Here is a 9,154-nt window from a genome sequence, read left to right on the forward strand (position 1 = left end):
AGGAGTGCAGGGGATGTGTGGTACAATGCGCACCATCACACACGACATGTGTACACAGCTCATCGTACATGTGCTTTGCCCACACCTCAGGGGTAAAGTGCCACATCACATCCTGACACACCTGTGTCACACACAGGTGGTATTGCACAGACAATGCATTGGTGTCCACCCTTGGCAATACCTGTCCGCTCCATTCCTGTCTGTGTGCCGCCTGTCACCACTGACAGTTGTTATACGCACCGTACATACGCTCGGAGCGCGTGTATAGGGTCCCTGGGCCAATATTGCCGCTGGCGTATGCGTACGCCACAGTAGTACGGACTGTACACGCGCTTGTACGGTCCGGATCACAATATGGGCGCTGGCGTATGCGTACGCCACAGTAGTACGGACTGTACACACGCTTGTACGGTCCGGATCACAATATGGGCGCTGGCGTATGCGTACGCCACAGTAGTACGGACTGTACACGCGCTTGTACGGTCCGGATCACAATATGGGCGCTGGCGTATGCGTACGCCACAGTAGTACGGACTGTACACGCGCTTGTACGGTCCGGATCACAATATGGGCGCTGGCGTATGCGTACGCCACAGTAGTACGGACTGTACACGCGCTTGTACGGTCCGTACTACTGTGGCGTACGCATACGCCAGCGCCCATATTGTGATCCGGACCGCACAAGCGCGTGTACAGTCCGTACTACTGTGGCGTACGCATACGCCAGCGCCCTTATTGTGATCCGGACCGCACAAGCGCGTGTACAGTCCGTACTACTGTGGCGTACGCATACGCCAGCGCCCTTATTGTGATCCGGACCGCACAAGCGCGTGTACAGTCCGTACTACTGTGGCGTACGCATACGCCAGCGCCAATATTGTGATCCGGACCGCACAAGCGCATGTACGGTCGGTATCACTGCTTGTGGGGTGCCCTAGGGCGTGGAACGCACCGTACCTGTGTGTAAATGTATGAAAACACATAGGGGACACATGAGGGACAAGTATAAGGGCCTAAATGCCTGATGGTTGCCATGGAGACTGAGTTAAATTTTTGAATTTGAGCACCAGGTGCACAGCAGAAGTCAGTTTGAAAGAATCTACATTGTTGCAATGTGGATGTTGACTTGACATCATTATCAAAACTGAAACCATGCAAAGCCACACACTGGGGTAGGTTTGAAGGGATTGGATGAAACGTAGGATGCTAATGTGACTGACCAATCAATCTGTACTCCTATACATGAACAGGCCAGCCAGGCATATATAAGGCAGCCAGGTCCCATGAGAGAGCACTTGCCTGCACATCCATTCATCCATGACCACTGCTGCTGATAGTGATTCCTCTGGCACCATGTCCAGGACTGTGGAGAGGTCACAGCCATTCACCCAGGAGGAGAACCTTGCCCTGATAGATGTGATCCTCCCACAGTTCCAGAGCCTGTATGGTCGACCAGGGGTTCAGGTGAGTGCAGACTCCACTAGCTTAGACTGTGCCCCTTTTGTGTGACAGTGACTTCTGGCATTGTGTCCATGTGTGACAGACATGCACTGTTGTTTGGAGTGGGTCCCAGGGTGTGGAAGGCCTCATGTCACCCATGCAGAGCATGCTGTGTTTCCTGTGTGCACTCCTCACTTGCATAGTGCCTACTGTGACAATGAATGCAAGGTGCATGCCACATTCTGCCTGCATACTCCTCCTGGGGATGTTGTTTCCACAGTCCTGATGTGATCCTGTGTTCCCCCCAGTGTGACAGGTGTCAGTACCCATGGATGTGTGTTTGTTCAGTGTACCTGTGCTGTGAGTGTCCAAAGGCCGTGTTCGTCCCCTGCACATTGGTGTGTGTGTTAGTCCCCTGTCATGTGGGTGAGTGCATATGGGGAGTGTTGCACACAAGCAGCATGAGGGATGGATATGGCCTGGCCATCGGATGTGAGCAGGGAGCAGTGCTGTGTGCATGCCGTGCTGAGCCAGCCCCACACCTGTGACACCCCCGTCTACTGGCACATGGGCAGAGTGAGGTGTGTACCCGCAGTTGGCAATGCCATGTGATTGTCCTGTACCTGTGTGTGTCTGTGTACTCTGCTGAGGTAGCATCAGTGTGCTGGGGCAGGTGACTGCTGTGAGGTGCTGTACATAATCCTGGTGTAGCCTGTGAGGCACAGTGTGATCCCTGGTCAGTGAGTGTGTGGTACCCCTCATGCCACCCGTGTGCTTCCACTGGTACGTAGTGCATTTGGCCTTCCACAGTGGATAATGTCCCTATGACAAAGGTGCAATTAGTTGCATGCATACCATGGCCTGTTCATAATGAGGATTGTTCTATATGTGTGTCTCTGTGTCTTTGCTCATGTGGATTAATGTATTCTCTCTTTTGCATCCTCACAGGTAGGCGCCATTGCCAAGGGGGAGATCTGGAGGGAAGCCGTCAGTGCCGTGAGGGGTACAGAGGGTCGGAGGCGGAGCCTGTCTCAGGTGAGGAAACGCTGGCAGGACATCCGGTGCTGGACGAGGAGGATTGCACGGCTCCTGCTGGGGGACTCACCTGAGAGCCGTAAGAACCGTGGCCGCCGTCGTCTGACCCACATCCAGAAGCGTGTGCTGGCGGTGGTCTTCCCCGATATGGACAGGCGCCTACAGGAGAGGCAGCAGCAGGAAGGGGGTAGGTACATGTGTGTCAGTTGTGTGTCCCCAGCCAATGTAAGTGTGCAGTTGCATGGATACACTGCCAGGGTTTGATTGTGCAGTGCGTCAACTTCTCCACAAAGTAGCACAGTGCTGTTCTCACTCCCTCCCTTCCCCTCCTTGCAATGTGTTCCCTGGTCTGTCGCCACTCTTGCACAAGGTTATTTAGGCAGGCAGTTCATGCAGGTGCCCTATGCTATCAGCATCATGTGTGGGGGTGATGTGCCACAGGTATGGGGACCTTGCGTGTGCCATGGCCAATTTCAGTCATTGTGGTGTCCATGTCACTTGGCACTGATTGTGAATCACGACATAGGGGTGTGTCTCCAAAATGTACAGCCTTCCAGCATGCATGTCCCATTGTGTGCCCTCTGACATGATGTGCCTGAGTGGGAGGCCTGCTAAGTGCAGGGACGGTTGCTTAATTTGCAGTCATGTCCATCCTGGACCATGGAGGAGTGTGGCCACTACTGTGCCCTGGGGCACCTCTTCCTAGGTATCATGTGCGTCATCCAACAATATGGCCATTCACTGTGTCTTTGCCATGGGTTGCGTAGGGTGGCATTGTACCCTGGGCTCAACTGTTAGGACCTACAGGTTGCTACATGTGTCCACTGTACAGGGGGACCCATTTTGCTTGTGCATACTCACAGTGGGCATTACCTGTGTGTGTTGTTGAGACAATCTGATGATGTTTGCCTGTCAATGATGTGTGGACATGGCCACCAGGGGCTGTGTGTGTACAGTCATGAATTAGTGGAGGCCATGTGTTTCCATCCCAGAGTAAGAGGTGTACATACTTTCTCCGTCTCAATGAGATTGTCTCAGGTGTGGGTGGTTTGTGCGTACAAGGCCTACATGTCAGAAGCTTCATCCTCCTTGCTGGGTTTAGCCTGTGTGTGATGTTTGACTGGACATGCGCTCAAGGTGCAGTGACCCTGTCATGTGTGGCCTGGTTTCATGTATTGCCTTTGCAGCATGCGGCAAGAGTAAATGGATATGATTCATGCTCATCCCTTTTTGACGACGCAGTGTGGTGCAGGTGCTGTGCACATTTGTCCCCAGAGGCTGACTCCTCTCTAAAATTTCAGGTGCAGTGATTTGCTGTTGTGTCATGATCTCCATTGTGTCTCAGTGGCATGGTGGGTAGAAAAACTGTGTGTTCCATGGCCTACATGTGTACATTGTTTTGTAGGTGTTACTCCTGTTGCTTTTCAGGCTATGCAATGTGACCTATGTATATTTGACTCATGTGACATAAGTGTACAGGTGTCTGATTTTCTCCTGTCTCTTCACCTTGCCCACAGCATCGCCGGGGGACACGGAAGGAGACACTAGCACGGACCGGGAGGAGAGATTGAGCACCAGTACCAGCAGTGCTGTCCTGTCTGGCACATGGAGTGGCACGGAGGCCGAAGGGAGTGAGGCGGAGGACCTGTTGACTGCCAACACAGACTATGACGCAGACGGGTCCGAGGCTGAGCTCCCAGAGGTGGCGGAGTCTGCCCCCCCAGCTGATGGCAGCCCTCCACATCCCCCCGCCACCTCAGGTTCCATCACCGGCCTCCCACATGCTCGTGGCCCTTCCCTCCGTGCTCGGTCCCCACATGTCTCCTTCCTGCCAGGCACCGCACCCCCTGCCCCTGTCACCACTGCTGCGGTGAGTGCGGAGTCTGTGGACATCCTGAGGCAGTTGCAGGTTGGTCAGACTGCGATGCTAAATGTCCTCCATGCCCACACCCAGGTGCTGACCCAGATGGAGGCATACATGGAAGGCATGTCGGCTGCGCAGTCTGACCAACGGCAGTTGCTGAGGTCCATAGACTCCACACTGACTGCAGCACTGGATCTCCTGCAGCGCTGCGTAACACCCCCTACCCCTGCCCCATCCACAATTCCCACTCCCGTGCCTGTCCCACGCACATCCAGACGTCAGCGTGCACGCACCCCAACAGACACAGGCACCACACCACCAGGGAAGTCGAAGCGCACACCTCCTGTCACGCACACACAGGGTGAGGAAGGCACACCCACTGGGTCGGGGGGGAAACGTAGAACACGCAGCCACAGTGGGAGTCCGCATTCCACACAACCCACTCCCTCCAAATCCACTCCCCTTAGCTCTCCTGGCCAACAGTCAGTGACAGCATCATCCACTGCGAGTGTGCCCCCCAGCCCCAGGATGACACCACCCCGCAAGCGGTGGAGGCGGGACCCGGCCAGGGGAGTTGAGTCCCCCACCCTGTCCACACCCTCCCCCAGTGGCGCTGCGACCCATCCCTTTGCCCCCCCCCCTCCTTGGGGCCTGTGGTTGGATTGGGTACGGGGGAGTCGCTGGGGGAACTTGCCGACGTGTGCAGCGCCATTCTGTCCTCCACCTTTGGCGCTGGCACCCCCCCTGTGGCAGATTCATCCCTCCCTGCACCCACAACACCTACCCTTTCCCCTCCTGTCCCTGCGGTGCCTGTTTCCACCCTCCCCCCTGATGCCCCCTCTTCTGTGGATGAAATGGACTTGTGAACTGTGCAGGCAAGCTAGGGGACACACGTCCCGATGTGTACCCCCCCCCCGGACATTGCTGCTGGGCTGGCCCATGGCCCTTGTACATAGTGGACATTTTCTCTGATATATTTTCCTGCTGAATAAAGCCTTTTCTTTTTGTTTTGCACACTGATGCTTTCCTGGACTTGCTGTTGGTGCTGGTGCTCCCTGCGTTGGGGTGGTGATAATGTGTTAGGGGTCTGTGAAATGTTGGAGTGTGCTGCTCATGGGGTGTACCCTGCCATCTGCGTGCCATCACAAAGGTCTCTGCAAATGGTATTTGGTCATGTTTGCTCTCACTGTATGGTGACATTGTCCCAAGGTGTGTTCCGTCCTCTGTGGCCCAGGCCATTTTTCCTGCAGGGTGTCTCCCAAATGCTGTGCTGTGCTGTGTCTACATTTCCTGGATGTGTGAGGGTTGCCTTTCAATATAGCCATGCTGGCTCAGCGATGGCTCCGCCTGCATCTGGGGTATCACCCTTGTAGGTCACTGAACTTGTTGATGGGGTATATTGTCCGATGTCTGGGCACTGCTGGGAGTGATAGGTACACACCCCTCCTGTGTCTGGGCACTGCTGGGAGTGATAGGCACACACCCCTCCTGTGTCTGGGCACTGCTGGGAGGACCCTGCACCCACCCCTCCTGTGTCTGGGCACTGCTGGGGGTGTTTTGCACACCCCATTCTTATAGCAGGTTCGGTGCGTACATGCACGGGTGGGGGTTGGGTGCGTACATACACGGGTGGGGGTTCGGTCCGTACATACACGGGTGGGGGTTCGGGGCGTACATACTCTGCTGGGGTGGGGGTTCGGTGCGTACATACACGGGTGGTGGTTCGGTGCGTACATACACGGCTGGGGTGGGGGTTTGGTGCGTACATACACGGCTGGTGTGGTGGTTTGGTGCGTACATACACGGGTGGGGGTTCGGTGCGTACATACACGGGTGGTGGTTTGGTGCGTACATACACGGCTGGGGTGGGGGTTTGGTGCGTACATACACGGCTGGTGTGGTGGTTTGGTGCGTACATACACGGGTGGGCGTTTGGTGCGTACATACACGGGTGGTGGTTTGGTGCGTACATACACGGCTGGGGTGGTGGTTCGGTCCGTACATACACGGGTGGGGGTTCGGGGCGTACATACTCTGCTGGGGTGGGGGTTCGGTCCGTACATACACGGGTGGGGGTTCGGGGCGTACATACACGACTGGGGTGGGTGTTAGGTGCGTACATACACGGGTGGGGGTTTGGTGCGTACATACACGGCTGGTGGTTCGGTGCGTACATACACGGCTGGGGGGGGTTCGGGGGCGTACATACACGGGTGGTGGTTTGGTGCGTACATACACGGCTGGGGTGGGGGTTCGGTCCGTACATACACGGGTGGGGGTTCGGGGCGTACATACTCTGCTGGGGTGGGGGTTCGGTCCGTACATACACGGGTGGTGGTTCGGTGCGTACATACACGGCTGGGGTGGGTGTTAGGTGCGTACATACACGGGTGGGGGTTTGGTGCGTACATACACGGCTGGTGGTTCGGTGCGTACATACACGGCTGGGGGGGGTTCGGGGGCGTACATACACGGGTGGTGGTTCGGTGCGTACATACACGGGTGGTGGTTCGGTGCGTACATACACGGCTGGGGTGGGGGTTTGGTGCGTACATACACGGCTGGTGTGGTGGTTCGGTGCGTACATACACGGCTGGGGGGGGTTCGGGGGCGTACATACACGGGTGGTGGTTTGGTGCGTACATACACGGCTGGGGTGGGGGTTCGGTCCGTACATACACGGGTGGGGGTTCGGGGCGTACATACTCTGCTGGGGTGGGGGTTCGGTCCGTACATACACGGGTGGTGGTTCGGTGCGTACATACACGACTGGGGTGGGTGTTAGGTGCGTACATACACGGGTGGGGGTTCGGGGCGTACATACCAGGGTGGGGTGGGGGTTCGGGGCGTACATACACGGGTGGCGCTTGGGTGCGTACATACACGGGTGGCGGTTCGGGGCGTACATACACGGGTGGGGGTTCTGGGCGTACATACACGAGTGGGGGTTCGGGGCGTACATGCACGGGTGGGGGTACGGGCCGTACTTCCACGGGTGGGGGTACGGTCCGTACATACACGGGTGGGGGTTCGGGGCGTACATACTCTGCTGGGGTGGGGGTTCGGTCCGTACATACACGGGTGGTGGTTCGGTGCGTACATACACGGCTGGGGTGGGTGTTAGGTGCGTACATACACGGGTGGGGGTTCGGGGCGTACATACCAGGGTGGGGTGGGGGTTCGGGGCGTACATACACGGGTGGCGCTTGGGTGCGTACATACACGGGTGGCGGTTCGGGGCGTACATACACGGGTGGGGGTTCTGGGCGTACATACACGAGTGGGGGTTCGGGGCGTACATGCACGGGTGGGGGTACGGGCCGTACTTCCACGGGTGGGGGTACGGTCCGTACATACCCCTGCCCACGCTCTGCGTGCCTGGGTACGGGCCGTACCCATGCCTTTGGTGTGTGGGTACGGTGCGTCCCACCATTGTTGCGGGCCGTGGGGTCCGCACCGTACACAGGCCTTGGGGGCGTGGCTACGGGTCGTACCACGCGTACCCCTACATGACCCCAGCAATGCTGGTACGAGCTGTACCAAGGCCTTTCTGACGTGGGTACGGGCCGTACCGCTATTGTTGGAGTGACGTAGGGGGACGCGTGGTACGTTCCGTACCCACGCTCTTGCGGCCTGGGTAGGGTACGTACCGGTTCGCGTGACCATCCACTTCCGTTGTGGCGGACGCTTGCGTTGCTGGCCTCGCCCCCACCCCCTGGAAGTGACCAGGCCCTGATGGTCAGGTATGTCCAGGCCATGTGTGATTTGGTACCATGTGTTGGTGTTGTGTGTCCTGCCCCTGCCCCCCCCTTTGCCCCTGGTTGTTGTGCTGACCTTCTGCGGCGTCTGCGTCGGTTCCTGTACGCCAGGTGGACTGCTAGGAGGGCAGGGATGGCACGTAGGTTCGGGTCCATGTCTGTTCGTCGCGTCCAGCTGCTCCTTGCGTGTGTCGTCCTGATTTCCCGGCAGTTTTTGGCAGCCGGTAAATATTTTCCGTGCGGGATGACGTCGGTTCGAATCGTACTTCCTGGTTCGTGAAACGTAGGCTGGATGCGTACCGACGTCACGTCGGCTCCTTTCAGGATCGGAATTGTGTTTAGTTTCTGTTCGGTCGGTGTTTTGTTCGAATCGTACGGAAATGGTGTTTCCGTATGAATCGTACTTGCATTTTCGGATGGATTTCGCACCGGGTACGAGTCGGACGGAGAAAAGGCTCCGTCCGACGGTTCGTACCCGGTTTTTACCGGATCGGAATTGGCACCATAGTCTGCTCATTCCCCATAGATGCTTATTCCTCACTAGTCACAAAGCGTGTTTCCGCTATCCCAGACTTCTCCAGTAAGTTAAAGTCATGATGCCACTCTGTAGTTGTCAAAGCAGAAAGTGCTGAAGAAGAATCATGGACCCTACCACAATGCTGCAGACTGGATTGAAATTAAGAAAATCAAACCAGCAGGGAGAGGAATTTGCAATAGACACCAAAGGATACCATGGACTGGGGGAAGCATAATTGCAAAAGGGATGCAATGGAACTCTGACTCACCTGATATTTTTGGCCTAGAATTGAGGTCCCCCTCACCTGAACTGAGTGCTGCTTGATTAGTGTTGATTGCATTTATTTCCCTGGCTATACTGCATAAAACATCACAGATTTTCCAACTATGATATACCTGTTGGCTCAGCCCCCAAGTAGTTTGCCTTCGTTAGATAGATACCTTGGGAAAAAGCAACATACTCCTATCTAGAAAGGAAACCTCAGCGCACATAACTGCTATTTGGATACATTCAATGTATTATCACTTGCTTTTAATGATC

This window comes from Triturus cristatus, chromosome 2_1 (assembly GCF_964204655.1).
Source record: "Triturus cristatus chromosome 2_1, aTriCri1.1, whole genome shotgun sequence".
Lineage (NCBI taxonomy): Eukaryota > Metazoa > Chordata > Amphibia > Caudata > Salamandridae > Triturus > Triturus cristatus.